At 46.2% G+C, this 18,776-nt stretch overlaps 1 protein-coding gene and 1 long non-coding RNA gene across 4 annotated transcripts in view; one reads left to right on the forward strand and one right to left on the reverse strand.

The window, feature by feature from the left end:
* LOC138491639 (uncharacterized) overlaps positions 1-18,776 on the reverse strand; it is a 317,517-nt gene that overhangs the window by 285,651 nt on the left and 13,090 nt on the right. The gene's annotated exons all lie outside the window — the stretch shown is intronic.
* Positions 1-18,776, forward strand: part of ATR (ATR serine/threonine kinase) — a 1,676,349-nt gene that overhangs the window by 89,827 nt on the left and 1,567,746 nt on the right. The gene's annotated exons all lie outside the window — the stretch shown is intronic.

Genomic DNA, 18,776 nt, shown 5'->3' on the forward strand with positions numbered 1-18,776 from the left:
CAATCCTCTTTCATTCAGCTCGCTCTTAAATTAATTAAAATGTGTATCTTTCCTTCTGGAGGAGGAACAGTGGTTGTTCACTATACTTTGAATGAAAACCCTCGACTGAACAAGCCCATCCTTAATTTAAAAAAGCAGGCAATTGACTACGTTATTGTGGGCAGAAGTCCATCGAATCAAGATACCACTTGTTGTATTTCTCCCAATGGTAAAGACACTTTTAAAAAGGGCTCATTTTGTGAATCATGAAAGAATCCCACATCAGGGTAGACCAAGATGGTGATCTAACCTTTAAGTGAAATTAGAACAGGTGATGAAAAAAGTGGCAGTCTTTATGGAAAAAGCATGGAAGATAAGACCGCTACATTTAACTCAAGAAAAAGCTGCCTAAAGGAGTTACTCATTGAACATAGGTTCACCCGTTGTCTATCACAGCCATGGACTCTCAGCAAGCGGGTTACCTGATGTCTATGGTGCAGCTGTGCAACTTGAAGATAGGGGCAGAGGGTATTCCTCTTGTGGCGCCACCCTATTTACAAATGAGGAACAACAGGGCAGGTGATGTGAAATGCAGACTATCAAGAGCAGAGGAAAAGCTAGGGGGATGGAGAAAAAAGAATCTGTGCCAGGATTGAGTAAAGAAGTCACAAGCAGACCAGAGTTCAAGAGGAGTACTTGTCAGCGAATGGCTAATAACAATGGCTTCCCACGGTGGGTGTTACAGGAGCAAGATAGCGAGCTTGCAATCGAAGGTTGGTCCAAGGTCAAGCAAGGAAAGGAAGGTCCATGGCGGAAGGAATAGGAAGATGGCAGGCACTGAGGAAAACGAAATGAGGCAACATCGAGCAAGATAGATACCTGAAGCATTGCAATGTGGCTTTCCAGCCTTTCCTCACAGTCAACGGAGCTGGGTGCCTGAGGATCTGGGAACCGGAACCTGCACGATGAAGATGCGTGCTGCCATCTTGGATCAGGCACACCAGCAATGTTGCAGCTGTAAGTCTTTTTGGGAGTTTCTGGCTTTACCATAGTGATCAATCATGTCTACTGTTTAGGAGCACTGTGACACCATGTCTCTACACTTGATATTTTGATCTTTTGTACTGCACCATGACTGGTGAGCAGAGGTGTGCAAATAAAAAATCTGTATCTCTCTGTCTGACTTTCAGTTCACTGTCGGACCCTTGTCTTCTCTCAGCTGGACAGGGGAAATGCTTTTCTATCTTGTCTTCAAGCTTCTTTGATAGCTCTTCATTAGGCTGGCGGGCTAGTGTAATGCTCTCTGAAGTGTGTGATGGGGTCAGAGACCTGACCCTGTCGAGGGCATGGGGGACCCCTCGCAACTAGGAGCAGGAGGCCTACATCAGCCAGTCTTGCCCTAGAGTCACGTTCGGGAGTTTGGAGGGCCCCAGCCTCTGTTCCTTTTACGTGTGCCTGGCTTAGTTATTTAAGTCAGGTTATTAGGATTTGTAGAGTGTGCAGCTGCCATTTTTTTGTACAGCGCATAGCTGCCATTTGAATGGTCTCTAGGTACTCCAAGTATCATCTTTTCTTGCTCCGTATCTGTTGTGCACAATGCTGCACATCCTTTTCTTTTTGTCCGATAGGACGACGTTTCCCAGAAAGCCTGGCGATATAGGAAAGAGAGCAACCCAATTGGGAGAGAGCTGTCGAGGAACTGCAGGACCGCAGAATGATCCACATGTCAAACCTGAAATCAAGGTGCTCTGTTTAGTCCTGACACAAACTGTAAAATTTAGTATACTTTCAGCAGACCTCTGTATGAAAAGACAGCAGAGGTTAAAGCCGTTTGTGTTTGCTTACCTGTAACCCAGCAGCTGGGGAGAAGAAGGCCAGAGGTTGGTTTGGGAAATCAGCTGAGGGAGAGAACAAATGGAAGAGTAAGGAGGAGGATAAAACTGGAAATGAGAATCCAGGTAGTTTGGATTGTTTGGGTGCAGTCAAGGGAATAGAAGGAAGACCAAAAGACCAAGCAAAGGAAGGACGGTGCAGAGGGGCCTGGAGGAGGATTGCTGAAAGCGTGTGCAAGGTGAAGTATTGGTGGTAGAAAGTGATAATTGGTTTTCAGAGTGTGTGCAAGGTGAGTGAGACTAACCAAAGGACATCGGAGAGTGAATTAGATTAAATGGGTAGAGTGAAAGAAGGGTGACTCTAGGAGAAGGTGTGGGCGGAGTGTAGAGTTGTAGAGCAGAGAGGGGAGAGTTGTGGTATAGAACAGGACAGTAGGAGTAGAAAGGAGAACATCGGTGTGCTGCGATAGGTAGAGAGAAGAATAGTGGGAGCAAGAGAAGGGAGACAGTAGAAGACAAGGAAAGGAAGAAAAGAGTACCAAGGCGAGGAATACATGAGCGAGCAACGAAGGACCAAGTGAGACCTGGGTAATCGGAAGGTACCTCTTCCGAACAACGTTCTTTTTGTGGGACCTAGGTTAGGATTGACATAGCTTGTTGTCAGAGGAAGCAAAAATAGATTGGGTGTTTGCCTTTCGGCCATCGAGGCCAGTCAGTCAGTCAGTCATTTAATAGAAGTAGGAGTTACTGATCACGGCGCCTGTGACATTTAGAAGATGAGAGCGAGGCACAGAAGAAAGAGACACAGCGGAAAGTAAGCATCAGAGCTACAAAGCAGACAAAAGAGAATCCATCAGCACTGTTGCCCCTGAACACAGAAGGTAATATGGGCAACGGGAATACCGTAAGGGCAAGAGGGACTCAGGTAAAGCAAACAAAACTCATCCCAGTATTTGTGTCAAGGGAATTGGATATTAAGTAAGAAACCCGAACTGTTAAGTAAATAGAAGAAAGTTGGAAACTTCTCACGTTGGATAAAGGGAAATGACAATCCATATCCCGACGGTAAAAAGGAGAATACACTTGGGGAATCAGTCTTCTGAAGGCAAGAAGATAAACCTCATACATGAAACAGCACTCTGGAAAGGATGAATTATAATTGGAAATAGAGCATTCAAAGTATAAGAGAGGAGAACAATATACAAGATTGGTGGTTACCAGTTTTGTTAAAACTGTTTAAAGCAATCGCAGCCTCACTGATGATTCCCTGCTCATGGTCTCTGAGTATAATGAAACCAATTTTCAAAAAAGGCTTGAGGCTGGATCCTCATTGCTACCGTCCCATTTCTTTTTTGGATTGCGGTTAAAAAATGTATATTAATTGTGTTTTGTCCAGACTTGAGTTATGAGTGGAGAGAAACAAGATACTCCCCATTTATGAGGCTGGATTCAGGAAGGGGTTCTCAACAGCAGACCATGTTTTTGTACTCTCGACTATTAATATCAAATATTTAGGGATAAGAAGAAGCGTAGTATATTCAGCCTTCCTGGATCTAGCCAAGTCCTTTGATTCGATTGAATGTCCTTTACCATGGGCTAAACTTAAGAGACTGGGGGTTCCACCATCATTACTCCATCTTATTGTATGTTTTTTTTTTTCAACATAGATATTTTATTGGGTTTGTAAGCATGGTAAAACAAACATCAGCATTTGCAAGACATAGTACGGCACAGCTCATTATCTGCATGGGTGCTCGGATTGTTCGGAAGCTGGGGGTGGGGCTTATTGTATGTTTATACTCAGATACTAGGGCCTCAGTTAGAGCCCAGTCCAGTGCAGGGCCCTCAAGCGAGTTCCTCACGAATAAAGCAGTGCATTGGGGCTGTCCGTTGCCCCCCCTCTTGTTTATTATCTTTTTTTTTCTGACTTTATACCACCCTTGCATTCGATGGGCACTCTCCTCCGACCATGAATGGGGTTTTATATCCCTTTTTATTGTATGCAGATGATGCAGTACTTTTAGACCGGACCCCTAAGGGGCTTGCCTGCAGCCTTGTCTATGCATCTAATTATTTTAAAACCAACAGGCTAAAATAAAATTTCAAGAAAACAAAGATCGTTGTGTTTAGCTTAAAAAAAGAAAACTCATTTAATTGGTGTATTGACATGGTTAAACTAAGTGTGGAGGACTCGTATTGTTATTTTGGTGTTATCTTTGCAAGCAACTGTTGTGGTCTGCACATCTAGCAGTGTTGGAAAACAGCCCAAAAACCTGTTTCTGTGGATTCTACCACAAATTTGGATTCTGCTTCGATAAATGCATTCAAGCCCTTGAGGCTAAGATCTATTCTGCCATATTATATGGTTCTGAGTTGTGGGGTAGAGTAAGCTGTTCCTCCTTGGACCGCATATTTGTTTAAAAAAGCTCCTAGGTTTGATGCTCAGTACGCCAGGATTTCCTCTTGCATTTGAGATTGGGGCCTCTAACATTGGCGTGCAGGCTGAATCTAGGTTTTAGGAATACTTCCGCAAACTACATTCTTCTCAACCATTGAACCCTAATATCTTGATTGTAAGAGGGGAGTTAGAAAAGGCAGAGTTGTATGTCATATATCCCTGGTATAGAGACTGCATAGGTCTATGCAAGAAGTGGGGAATCGGCTTTGAGGAATTGTGAAGTGGGGCAATTACTAAACATCAAGTATCCGTGAAAGCCACGAGGAGAAATTCTGCTGCAATAAAAAACAAGGATAAGCTAACTTTGCTGGTGCATCTAAGGATGGCCCGCCAGAATTGCAATGACTGTTTTTCTTTGAGTGTTATTCGTTCACTGACTCGGAGACGAATCATTGCAATGATCCACCTGAATGTTATACCTATGAGGGCCCGGATGAAATGGTTAACTCCAATTGGTGCACATGTGGTTGCGGGTCTGAGGAGGACCTAATTTGCTTCTTATTTATCTGTGCCAATCTGTTGGATCTGAGACGCTCATGGTTGAAAAACTACTTTTATTGATAATAACACCAGGCAGGTCTCAGATCCGATGAAATTTGCTTTGTCGTTTAGTGAGGAAATTTTAACTTGTTTTTATATTCAATTATTTCGTGCTGTAGCTTGTATTTTGTATTTATTGTTTTTGGTTTTTAAACTATTTCTATTACCTTTTACAACAACCAATCAACACAAAACAAACCCAACAGTGCATGTCATATAACGTCAAACATCATATACAATATTGTGAAATGTCCACTGTCTCCCCATTACCCACTCCCCTAACTCGAGCCTACTTCACTTCGCCCTCTGCCGTTATTTCCAGTTGGGGTACCTCCCCCTCTGTATTCCCAGAGGAATCATGTTCACTTAGACAAGCCTGGGTGGACCCAGACAGTGTGGCCACTAAGTATCTCCAGGCCATCAGAGTTTACACTTCCTCACCCACACCCCTATTAGCTGCTTCATTCCATACTGCCGTTTCCGCTTCTGCCCATTTATAGAGATCATGCCACACAGATTCCACATCTAGCGTGATCCCTTTCTCGGTTAAGCAGTGGGCTACTTCTCCCCAGAATTTTCCAATTTCCAATCTTGCCCAGAACATATGCATCGTCACTGCGTTCACTTCCCCACATTTGGGACATATTTGTATTCCTGCGCTCTTGAATTGAGCAATCCTCTGGGGGAGGTCATGTATGCTCTGTGGGTAACATATAGCTGGATCTGTTGCAGCCTCGCATTCTTGGACACTTTTATATGGTATGGCTGAACCCTCTCCCATAACCCATCATTCATGGGTTCCTCTGCTTCCTCTTCCCAGTCCCTTCTCAGCAGGGTTACTTCCTTTCCCACCCTGGACATCAGCAGATCATAGATTCGAGAGAATCTGCCCCCCCTTTTGAGATATCATAAATTGTTTCAATGGCCTGTCGGGTTGATCCTCTAGCACTATATCAGACCATGTCTCTTTCACCTGCCGTACCAATCTAGTGTAAGTAATATGCTGCCCTGAGTGTAGACCAGTTTCTTCTACCTGTACATTGAATTCCATTACCCTCCCATCTGCCATACATCTCCCAGCGTTGCAATGCCTACCAGTTTCCAATGCTTACGAATTGTCTTCCTCAGTTGCTCATCCCCTCCAGTCAGTGCCACTAACGGCACATGCGGAGAACACGGGGTCGGGTTCTCCATGATCTGGCAAGCCTTGCGCCACATCTTCCATTCCAGTTCCAACATCCTTGTGCACCCTTTTAGCTCTGGTTTTGGCAGCCATATCCATTCCTTCAAAACATACGGAACACATTCAGACCTCAACAATCTGGACTCCGATGTTGAGTCTTCAGTGAACCACTTAGCCACATATTGTAGTTGACTGGCCAAATAGTAGACCTCAAAGTTGGGCAATTTTATGCCCCTTTTATCGTACATGTTCTGCAGTTTCCTTAGGGCTATTCTATTGCTGGTATTGTGCCATATGAACCCCCCTACATATGCTCTGAAGTTTAACAAAGAATCGCTTGGGTATCATGTATGGTATATTCACAAAAAGGTGTAACAACCTCGGCAGTACAACCATCTTCAACAGTGCCCGCCTCTCAACCAAGGCCAAAGGGAGCTTAGCCCAGAATCTCATACTATTCTCAATATTTGCCACTGTCTTCTGTGTTATGTTTATATTTAGCCTCCACCGTGTGATAGATATCAATCCCCAGGTATATGAAGGTTCTGGTCTCCCAAAGTATTTGTAATACTGGTAGGTTTTCTCGCTGAATCCCTTTATACCTCACCAAGGGGAATATACACGACTTCCTAGGGTTAGCTGTAATGCCAGAGAGCAACGCAAATCGCTCCATTACTTCTAAGATATATTGCAGGTTTTCCTCCGGATACCTCAAGTATAACAGCATATCGTCGGCATACAATTATATTAAATGTGGTCTTCCTTTCGTGTAGATGCCCACCTCCTCGTATTGTTGCCTCAGATATATCGCTACGGGTTCCAGTGCGAGAATGAACAGCATCAGGGACCAAGGGCATCCCTGTCTGGTGTAGGGGTGTCACGGTATTAGTTTTATGACGGTACAATAACCTTCTTGCCAAATGCCGGTATATCATGGTTATCGCGGTATAGCAGGTGGTGTTAACTAATCTTAACAAATATTTTCTAAAAGGTCATACATTGTCAGATTTATCATCACAAACAAAACCAGGCACCCAAGGCCAGAATTGGGCTTTTCAACATACTTTCCACTGAAATGCCACCCCTTGCTTCCACCAAACACAAACACACATGTGGAGAGGAGGAGGACGAGGAGGGGGGGGGGGGGGCTGCTGCGACTGGCAAAGCAAACTGAATAGCTTTTCTTAAGTGGTCATTTAGGCTTTTAGCTCCCCCACTGGCTACTGGTGAAGATGAACATGTTGCCATCTTGATAACCTGCATGCCACAGATTAATAGAGGCTGATGGTAGTATACACTTGTGCGCATATACCCACAGAGATTAGTACATTTAGCAGTGTGACTTATTATATGTCAATTCAATGATAGAACCAGGGAAATCCCCCATTGTCATATGTTTATAAAACATTATCCATTATAAATATTTAAACCCCAAAGCCGCTAACTCAAAGTCCCGGGAGGATAGCTCAGCGGCAACGTGCGCGCCTTGGAAGCAAGACGACACGAAACAACACAGGTTCGATCCCCGGGTCTGCGCTTAGAAACCTCTGGGTGTTTAAGCGCGTTATAAATACGCAACTAAATAAACAATTTCTTTAACACCGCCTCAATGCCCGCGGGCTGTGTGAGCGCTTTAAAAAAATAAAAGTAAACCCTTTTCCTTCTTGGCACTGTATTTATTCTTCCTATTGATAACATATTGATTTTGTGTCAGGCACGTGTGGTTTATGGAATGGAATTAAAAACTGCTGAAACTGAAACTACTTTGCAGACGGCACATCCAACAGTGCAAGACCAAGACTGCGCAGCACTTGCTTACTGCAGCCTTTCCAAATCAGATTGAAAAACACATTTAACGGTATGAACGGTATACCGGTATAAACAATGTGACGGTTATCATTGTTCAATTAAGTGGTTCACGGTATCTTTAACGGTATACCGTAATACCGTTGCATCCCTAGTTTGGTGCCCCTTCTGAATTGCCACCTCTCTGAAATGATCGCCCCCATCTTTACCCTGGCTAGTGGCGTACTGTACAGTAGTTTCACCCACTTCAGGTTCCTGGGCCCTATTCCATATTCTTTTAGGGCTGCCATCAGCCAAGGCCACTTGACTGAATCGAAGGCCTTCACCGCGTCTAATGAAACACTTGCAACTTCATGCAAGTCCCCTTCTGTTTGCTCCATGACACGGTGGAGCCTTCTAAGATTGTCGGATATGCTTCTGTGCGGAACAGATCCGGTCTGGTCAGGATGTAAAAGTTTGTTAATGAACTGTCTCAGTCTTTTTGCCAACACAGCCGTGAGTATCTTGCTGACCTGGTCCAGCATGGATAGCGTCTATACGACCCGCAGTCCATTCTCGGCTTGTTAGGTTTGAGAAGCGGAATAATAATGGCCTCTCAGGGATTCCGGCCGTATCCCAGTTTCTAACGCTTCATTCAACATTGCCAGTAACGGGGGGAGCACTTCCATCTTATATGTTTTGTAGAATTCACTGCGGAGTCTGTCCGCTCCCGGGGTCTTACTAGTAGGTAATAGCTTAATCACTGCTTCTAGTTCTTCCAATGTGATTGGGACATCTAGTTCTCTCTCTCTCTCCTCAGCATTCAATATAGGTAAGCCTATGTCCTCTAGTGTTTCCATCATCTCGCTCCCTTCACCCCCTTTAACGTCTCCATACAATTGTTGATAGAACTCACGGAACCCAGCGTTCACACCCTCTTGGGTATCAAGTATTTGTCCATTCTCCCCCTTTATTGCTCTGATTGTTGGCCTGGGTGTCTCATTTTTATGCAACCATGCTAGCAACCTCCCCGGCTTGTCCCCACCAGCGTGCTGCCTTTCTATGTATTTCTTGTAACTTAGGTTGCATAATCTCTCCCAGTGTCCTCCACACTCTTGCTGTAATTGGCTTATGGTTTCGGCACCTCTAGGAAGTTATCTCCTCTGCGCATGATTGCCTCTAGTTTCGCCTCTGGCTTTTGCAACTCCTGCGTTATGCCACCTTGCAGCCCTTTGCATTTAGATATAACTGCTCCCCTCACCACCACCTTAAATACCTCCCATAGAGTGCCAGCCGATTCTACGCTTCCAGTGTTATTTTCAAAGCACTCTACTATTTGCTTCCTCAGGTGCCCCCTGAACACTGTATCTTTCAATGCTTCGGCTCTAAGCCTCCACGTTGGGATCCTACTCCTAGGAGGCAAGTGTTTCCACGTTACGATCAGTGGCGAGTGGTCTGAGAGGACCCTCGCTTTGTATTCCGATCGCACTATCTCCCCCGTCAGCTCAGGGGTAGCAAACATTTAATCTAGCCGTGTGTACAAGTTTTGTGGGACTGAGTAATGAGAATAATATATTTCATGTGGGTGGTGTAACCTCCATATATCTTCCAGATGCAAGTCTCCCAACAGGGTCCTCAAGGTTTTAGCTGCAGGGGTAGGTTTGTCTAGCTTCCTGTCTGATCTGTCCACTCTGGGGTCCAGCGTGCAATTGAAGTCCCCTCCCCATATACTCTCCCTCCCCCCCCCAAAGTACGGGCTAGCTTTACTATATAAGGTCTTGAAATAGGCCACAGTATCTTGGTTCGGGGCATAAGTATTAATGATACACAACTCTGTATTTTCTATTAATCCCTGTATCGCCACCATCCTCCCATTTGACTCTGCGGTGGAATGTAATAACTGAAAGGGGACATGTGGTGCTATCCAGGTAATTACCCCTCTAGCGTATGCTAAATACGTTGCCCCTATGGTGGTCCCCTTCCATTTCTTCCTTATCACATCCTGTTTTTTCTTTCGTGAGGTGAGTTTCTTGTAATAGGGCAATATCTATTCTCTGCCTCTTTAGATACATCATGATCTTATTCCTCTTCAAGTAACTATTGAGCCCCCTGACATTGCAGGTTGCTATCTTAAGATCTCCCGTCTCTCATCCATACCCAGTCCCGCCTCTGTCCTCCCTTGTTTTTTTGCATCATGCACAGTAGCACGTGGGTGTAAGCTCGTTCTCTAACTGATTCCACTGCCAACCCCCAACTCCCCTCCCGCCCTTCATCCCTCCCATCTGCAACAGTTGCCCAGCCCCCACTCCCCTCCCAACCCTCCCCACCCAAACCAAAACCACCATCCCAACTCCCCACCATCCCACCCATCCCCAACTGATGCCCAACTCCATCCCTGGATCTCTGGCTTTCCCACATCTGGCCCTGTCCCGGAAACCCGTTCTAGAGCCCAGCAGGGGGATAATGATCTAACCGTATCCTAGCTAACCTAACTGTGGGGGCAAGTGTGCCTCCTTACGCTAGTAGTCTCAGACTAATCAGTCTATATCCCGCATTGAATACACATTGTTAACTTTACTTCTTATATGACTGGCTTATCTTCTCCGTACTTTACTTGCCGCACTATATTCTAGTCCCAGGTTCAAATGTCCATACTACAACACGTATCGAAGTACTCTGGATCATATACCCTCTTGGCCATCCGCCTGGTCATCCGCTGTCGTCGGACAGTTCTGAGTGTCCAACCACTCGGTGGCCTCCTCCGGGGATTTGAAAAATAAAGCCCTGTTTTTGTGGATCACTTTTAGTTTTGCAGGGTACATCAACATGTACCTGTAGCCCGCGTATTGGAGCCTCCTCTAAATCGCTCCAAATCTTAGACGCTGTCTCTGTACCAAAAAGGTGTAGTCGGGGTAAGCTCTGACGGACGCCGACGCCCTATGTAGAGTCCCTCCTTTCCAGAAATGCTCCAGGATCCTCTATGTCTCTAATTTAAGATCTTGGCAATGATTGGCCTTGGGGGGCTCCCACTGGTGATCTGCAAACTTGTGCTCTGTGTGCCCTCTCCACAGCGAATCCCTGGGTGAGTGCCCCACCTTTTAATCTCCTGTAGTAGCATGGTCTCAATACAGTTGGTCGGATCTGAACCTTCTTCACCCTCCGGCAGCCCTATGATCCGCACGTTATTTCTGCGTGCTCGCCCTTCCGCCTCTTCAGCTGGGCTCCAAATTCTGCACTTGTTGTATCAGTGTCTTGACTTTCGTGGCATTCGCTTTGCAGGTGACCGTATTGGCTTTCACTTTCATGTCGAGTTCGGTTGTGTGCTCTGCCTGCGCTCTCACATCTTGACGCAGCAGGTTGACATCTATCTGCAGTACGTCTATCTTAAGTTCCAGTGCAGTCTTGAGGTCCGCAACCGCTGCATCCAACTTATTCTCCCCAGACACCTTCAAGTCAGCTATGGCGTCCAGAATTTGCTGGTCCATGCGGGCTGGGGGGGGGGGTTCGCCCTGTGTAGTTTGCTCTTTGTTTAACCCCTGCTGTCACTAGAGGGGATTTGGTGAATTCTTCCATTGTCGGCTGCTTCCCTTTCTGTTTTAGTTGTTTAGCGGCCATGTTTCGTTGGACGTGGCCTCCTCTGCGTACCTGCCGGGGTGTTGACTCTTGTCGCTGATTCAGTATACTGCTACCCTTTGTGCCGGGTAGGTATATGGTCCTTAGCCCCAAGCCCACTTTCCATGTGTTAGCGGGCTGTGCTGATCGCCGCTCTACGCCAATTGGAAATTGCCACACTCTCAAGCAGTCCCTGGACGTCTGCGCACTCACTGTAGCTGCCGTGTATGTCCATTGGAGGGCCCTATGTAGACCTCCCCCCCCACAGCCTTATTTCCGCTTACTTTGGTTTTATGAGGGCAATCGTTCAGTAAGCCCCAGCCACACCCTGTCCTGCAGGGCGCTAATGGAGTTCCTGATTGGGCCGCAGAGGCCGCTGGTTACCCCTTTTCTCGGTCTACTTTCCGTTTCACTGTAATAACGTTTGTTCCTATTCCATTCTTAGTGACCGGTTTCCTTTTGCAATCGCCCCCCAGCCCTCCAGGGAGTTGTCTTTATCCTTCATGTGGCAGCGTTTTCGTTCAGTGCTGCCCGGACGGCTTGTGCGTGTTGTCCTCTGCGCTCCCTCTAGAAAGGCGGGGAGGCACAGGGTCCACAGGCCAGGCGATGCTGCAGGGCTCCTAATGTATCCGCTTCAGGCTGAGGTCGCCTGCTGCTGAGTAGGTCCCCGGCAGCTGGGTCTCAGCAGGTGCCCGCGATCCGAGTTATAAGTAACTTGGGTGTGTAAGCTCAAGGAAGCGCTAAACTGTTGCTTCCCACACAGTCCGGGCCACCTGACAGTTGTTCCGCTTCTCGTGTCGGGCAAGTTAGATCCCGAAGTGACCGCGGGTTGCCCACGCGGTGGCCACCTCCACACCGGCCGTCCTGTTTCCATAGAGCCCTTTTGCCGGGTCGCTGTGCGGGGGCTCTCCCATGTACTTGTAGCGCTTGGTGGCTGTTCCGTCTCTCCCCAAGTCACAGCTGGGCTCTTTCCCTGCTCAGCACGAGGTGCAACAGTGTATCCTTTTTCGTTTGGATACTGCGAATTAACCTTGCGGTGGACGGATGCCTTGTGCCCTTTGTAGTATACAGCGCACACTTCTGCCAACAGCACTACGTTTCGGGTGTCAGGACTATAATGATCCTTTCTTCCTGCCGCCGGCCATTTTGTTCTCAGTCTTGCCACAAGTTACAAACTTGTCCTCGGTGCTACGAGTCTTATGGGGCCCATTCGGGTCTCAAACCTTCATCCGTGCATGCTCTCCATATTCATACACATAGCGATTTGTTCACAAGGTCCATTTCGGTCAATTGTACATGTCAATGCAGGATCATCACGGATCGTACGGAGCCACAAGGGAGACACGTCTCACTCCATGGCTCACAAGCCACGCCCACCTATCTATTGTTAATGGTGAAAACCAGAATAAAAATGTTAAATAATATACAAGGGGACACAGAAGCCTTCAAGAGAGAGACCGAACTTGAATCGAACTAAGATACTTTGAGAGAAAGAGTAAAAGGAAACAAACAGTCTCATAAGGGGGCTACAGAACTTAACTAAAAAGATAATAAAAGACTGTTTGCATTTGGTATACGCAGTGGAACAGAAGAATCAAACCTGAATTCCTGTGAAGAACATGGTAACCAGGAGAAGGTAGTCTTTTTCCTGGGCTTAGTTATATTAATGGTAGGGTCAGATAGGTTAGATTTGGGCAGTGACGGACCTGTTTTGGACATTTACACTGACTGATGAGCACCGTAGTTAGTAAAATAGATCGGGAGCACCCCAAAGTCACAGAGACTGATAGTCCTTATTTTACTTTAAATACACCTCACAGTAAAAATGTCTTTACCGCGTATGTGTCCGCCTTCTGATCCGCCACAATCGCCAACAGTAGGAGAAAGATCTTCTAGACCTTTCTGGCTCAAGTTTGTTACCCATATCTAATAGTGGTAGGAAAAGAACGTGGGTAGATTAGGGTTTGGACGGAGGACTTGCATTTCTGTTGAGACATCCTGATGAGCACCCTTTTATTATTTTATATAGCTAGGGTAAAGAATCATTGTAGAACTAGGGATATGATAGGCCTTATTTCTTTTAATAAAAACTGCATTGGAAATATGACCTTTTTTCCGTCTACTGAGTCTGATTTACCACAAGTTGTAATCCTTTCTCTATGTGCTCAGTTCTTATCTGCTCTAACAGGTCTATTGCTGCCACGAACAGGCGTAGCGGTAGAGGGCAGTCCTGTCAGGTACCGTGTTTTCCGTTAGCAAGTGGCCATCGAGGTTGCTATCCAGAACATGCCCCCCTGTCTACAATATGCATGGTTTGGTCATACTCGGCCGTCTCTTAGCAGAATGATGGCTGCTCATTGGCAGATGACTGTTTGTGCATCCAAAGTGAGCAAGCCTAGTGTTTGCACTGTTGGCAGCTGAGCAAATAGCATTGTTCCATAAATGCTGTGGGCTGGCGTGTAAATGCCAGAGTGTACTCATGCTGGCAATGCATGTTTATAATGGAAAGGGTCAAAACTTGTATGGGTGTTTTGTACTGTAGAGGGTACTTTGCACTTTAACCATAAAAAAGAATGTGGAAGGGGAGTTTGAAATCCTTACACCTTACTGGACGGCCTTCCACTGGTTGTAACAGGGTCATGGTCATGACACTATGGGGGGGGGGAGAACAGGGAGCCCACACGACCTTAGTAGGCGACCTACCTTTGGTATATCAGAGCCAACATTTCATAAGACCTGATTAAGGTCTCTAGAAACTTTTATAGTTAAATTGACTACAAACTTTCTATATTGTTGGTGTATAGGATAGCATAATTTATTTTTATGTTATGATTTGATATCTGTTTTAACTTTTCGTGTTTTTGTAAAGGTTTTGTAAAGCCAAACAAAATATATCAGAGCCAGACCTACCCCAGAGGCAGAGTGAGTGTGGGAGTTCAGGGGGCATTCATGGTATGTCTGTGGGTACTGCTGTCCCTTCCACAATGCCCTTCAACCTCTCTTCTGGCCAAAGTTCTCCCGTATTTTTCAGAACTGCATCTCCCAGAAAGCACGTGGGTGCATCAACAAAAACCTGACAAACCAGGGGAATGGAATCGGGAAAAGGACTGGAAATGACTGTGATTGTTCCCTGCCAAAGAGGGGGGAAGACGCAACACCTGACCTACCAACCCCAGACTGACCTGAGGGGACTGTTCGGGCAGCAGAAAAACTGAGTGAAAATAAACTGCATGGGAGATGCACAAATCCTACCCAAATGCCATTGGAATCAAAACTCACAATCTCATGGAGAAAGCTGCAAGGAAAACGGAGAAGAGAGCATGGTTTCCACCACCAAATGCAGAATGTAAAAGGGGCGGGTCTAAAACCCTTCTTAAAGCCTTCCAGGAATATCTTAGGCAGAGATTGGCTAATGGGGACATGTGACCAAGGAAACTAATGGGAGCAAGGCGGAGTGTTGTAAAGTTCTGTAATCGACAAATCCAACAAGCATTTTTGTTTAAAATGTGCACTTGGTCCTGGAGTGCAGCAACAGTGCTTTTCAGTGGCACGAGGTCCATGCACAGGATGTGGGAGAGCTGCTGGGTGCAAACTGTGTGAACATAGTTATATTGATTCACAAAACGTCCACAGAATGCATTCTGTGAATAAACTTGCCACTTGCTTCGGTGTCATCTGTGAACGTCAAAAAGAATTATCTTGATTTCAGATTATGATGACAAAAAGTTTATTCAGATTTGCTTGCAAGACAAACACTGCATTCTAGCCATGAATCCATTCCCAACCAACTAACCCTTCCAACCCTGCTACTTTATGCATTCCAAGACGCTTGACCCGAAATTTCGAGATACTTAGATGGCCTTCCAGCACGCTAGACCCGCCTTCCACTGGAACATAGATTCCCATTTTCCCGTATGACCAGTCCACCCTCAATGCCTTTGTCCAAAATATGTCTGTCCTCAATGGTGCCCATAAGGTGTCATGTGTTGGAATGCTTCCGGGTAAAGATGGCGGCTCACGTGTACTTCCAGCCACATCCTCTTCAGCGGAAGCGCATAAGGCCTCCACCCCTGGACCCTTTCTGACGCGGATGAGAAATCCATTGTCGGGTTTCAGACTGACATGGTCCACTGGCTCAAGTTTAGTGACCTTTTCCCCACTAACCAGAGAGAGGGCAAATGTCTGTGTTCATCAATTTAGGCGCACATGCACAGTCCAGATTATAGCATCCAGCAATACCTGGAGCTAATGGGGGCAGATGGACACCCTAAACAAAGTATGCTAAAATATAAAGGAAAAATAATAAACACTCAAGCAAGGATTTACGGGAATTGCATAATCGTGGTGCAGTAAAAAGTATTTTCCTTACGTCCTGTTAAAGCAACTCGTCCCTCCCCCCCATTTAATTGTATTTCCTGTCCCCAATTTATTATTAATCTTATTTTCTCATTGTCTGTGGACTGCGCACTTCCACACTTCCTTATGCCCACCTCTCCCTCTGCCATGTGTGCTCCTGCACTCACTGCCTATCTTTCCCTCTGCCATGCTCCTGCATGGACATTCTTCCCACATTACTTTGCATTGCAAGATGTTGGGAGGTTTTTCTGGACCTAATTGGCATCAGGGATAGTCTGTTGCTATAAACATATGATGTGTTGCCTATCAAATACAATGCACGCAGAATGAATGCAGCTATCAGCTTGGTGCCTTAATAATTAGTCTCAATTGGTCTGCGCTTCCCAACTACACCAACATTTCCATTTGAAGAAGTGCAAATCCACATTTTGTGATAGAGCACTACACGTCAGTGAAGTACAGGGTTCTGGGCAGGAAATGAACGCATGACTACCTATTAACCAGAATAGAATGCAAGAAAAATAATGCGGCAGGGAGCCAGAGCCTGAGACAAGGCAGGAAGTGGGTGGCGGAGTGAGTTGAGTCCAGAGCCTATGGTCAATTGTAAGCCTCCCAATACAGGTGGTGGTCACGCGTGTGCATACCCTTTAGTGCCTTCCTGTAATTAAACCCTTGTTATATGACTGATACATTCTGGCTATACTAAAAAAATAGTCACTCAGTAACTCAGCCCGTTTTGGGCTCTTTGAATTATGGGACGTGTAGCCTTTAATAAAAGACATGATGAAATAAATGGGCGGCCCCTAAAGTAGTTTCATTGAAGTTTGTAGACTGAAAAACCTACAATAAAAAAAAGAAAATCTGATTATTTTTTTTTTTATCTAGGGCATATACATTAGGGGAGACCTATTTGATTGACAACTGTGCTCTGTGGACCAAGTTTGTCGATGATGGATTTCCCCAGCAAATACGATACAATACAATACAGTACAGTTGAAACAAAATGGGAATAATTAACAGTGGGCAATAAATAAAATAGGCAGTGAAGACAAGATGCAAACCCTGATTCCAGAATGCTCCCTATTTTGAGTCGGTTGCTCAAACGTCTAAAGTTTGCAGTGCTGTCTGTAACCATGAAGCCTGTATACACGCATGCATAATCTTCAGCACAGCATGGTAGCACCTCATGCTCTCAGTGCCATCTACGGATGGCTTCAGTACATACTCTGCAGGGTTGTGGATAATGTAACATGTTAAGTATCGTCAAAACTTGGCATGTGGTTAAGTGCAGGTTGTGTCTTGAGTCACACCAAAGAGAGACGGGGAGAGGTGCAGTTTGTCTTTAGGCGTATCCACTGCTTAATTTGTCCCGGGTCAGTTCAGTGGGATAGACGTTTGCCAGGTACTGCCATAATGGTGGTACCTGGCGATAAGATGGCAATAGCTGGGTAATGTTGTGAGTACCTGTGTTGGTACTCCTTTATCGCCCTCCGAAGGATGAAAGGCTGAGGTGGCATAGCTGGGGATTCAAAGCTGCAACCTGCAGATCACGTACACATCGCAGCAGCGAGCGCTCAACTGACTGACCTAAAATATCGGCTATAGTAAAATGAGTAATTATTCTGTAGTGGATACCATTAAACTACTAACTGAGATTTAACAGCAGACCAGTTAAGTTCATCTGCAGGTCTGGTGCAAAGTTGGCGCATGCCAAGCCTGCATGAATCTACTTTCAGGCTTCAGAGGTTGGCAAAATAGGGAAAGCAGCAACACTTAGGAGGGACACTAAATTGCCTCTCGTGTCCTCCACGCTAACAGTGTCAAATTCTATGCTCATTCACACTACACATAGACTCAGGAATTCACTCGCACACAGTAATGTAATATTCTTCCCAGCAGACATCAAACAAGTAAACTATACCTCTCTGCACACCACAACCCCGGACAACGCATCCCAGAAATATGGGAACACAGTTCTTCGATATCCAAAAGCCCATATGCCAGTAACTGGATCCAGTAAAAACGATTTGTAAAGGGGCACTCGGAGTTAGCACCAGGGTTGATGGCGTTGCCAGTGTAGTTCTGAGCTTGACAGCTTGATCAGTTGCCAGATAGTGTGGAGAGAGCGAAAGCAAAGCCCCCTATGTTGTTTGTGATAAGAGCAGTGTGATGTGGACTTCATTTAGCGGCATGCAGCTCGTAGTCTGGGGGCAGTGGCTTAACACCATTCAGCTGACGGGGCTTCAGCACCCGCCCACCCCCACACACCACCCTGACATTTTGGGCTACGTTGACGCGACCTGGCTGATCAACGAGCCGTGGCCGAATACACACAACAGGACACAGACGTTAAACGGCAGTGCAATGGCTTCATGGTTACCAAAGGCCCTGCCGTTATTTATATAGGGCGTTGCAGCCCGTGGGCATCAGAGTGCCAACAAAAAGACAAGAAACAACATATGCTTGAACCAGGACAACAAGGTCAGCGAGCAGGCTAGTGGATGGCTGGAAAATTAAGTAGCGGCAAGTTAAGGAACGAGGTGAGGGACCTCAACATTATAAAGGAGAATTCTTTGCAGCAGAGAAAGGTGATGTGCGAAAGTACCTGCGCACTCACAGGACATCCCATACTATGTGGGCACTACCTCATACATGCAAACAAACCTCCTGCTCCAATCCACTAACCGTGCCCGCCGCAGCATGTCCTTGGTCTTCTTAATGTGATCCGGGATGAGCAGGCGCTGGGGTGAAAGGCTGTGAGCCGGCCTCCACCTGCACTGTGTGCGCGCACGGTACAGCCCATCGCTAATTACAGAGATTAGCCTGCGTGTCGGCTAATAGGGTAGCCGGATGTCCTGGAGGTATTGCATGCTCGGAACTGAAGGCGCTGGCCAAGCAGAGGGCGCAGAGCAGGACCAGCGTGCACACAGTAGTCTGTAATACAAATCACTGGGAGGGAGCAGGCCGTGCTGAGGCAGCCCCGCCCCACCCAGCCCTGCCGGGCCCTCCCAGTATTTTGTAACACTGACTG

This window comes from Ambystoma mexicanum, chromosome 10 (genome assembly GCF_040938575.1).
Source record: "Ambystoma mexicanum isolate Mex_15411 chromosome 10, UKY_AmexF1_1, whole genome shotgun sequence".
Taxonomy (NCBI): Eukaryota; Metazoa; Chordata; class Amphibia; order Caudata; family Ambystomatidae; genus Ambystoma; species Ambystoma mexicanum.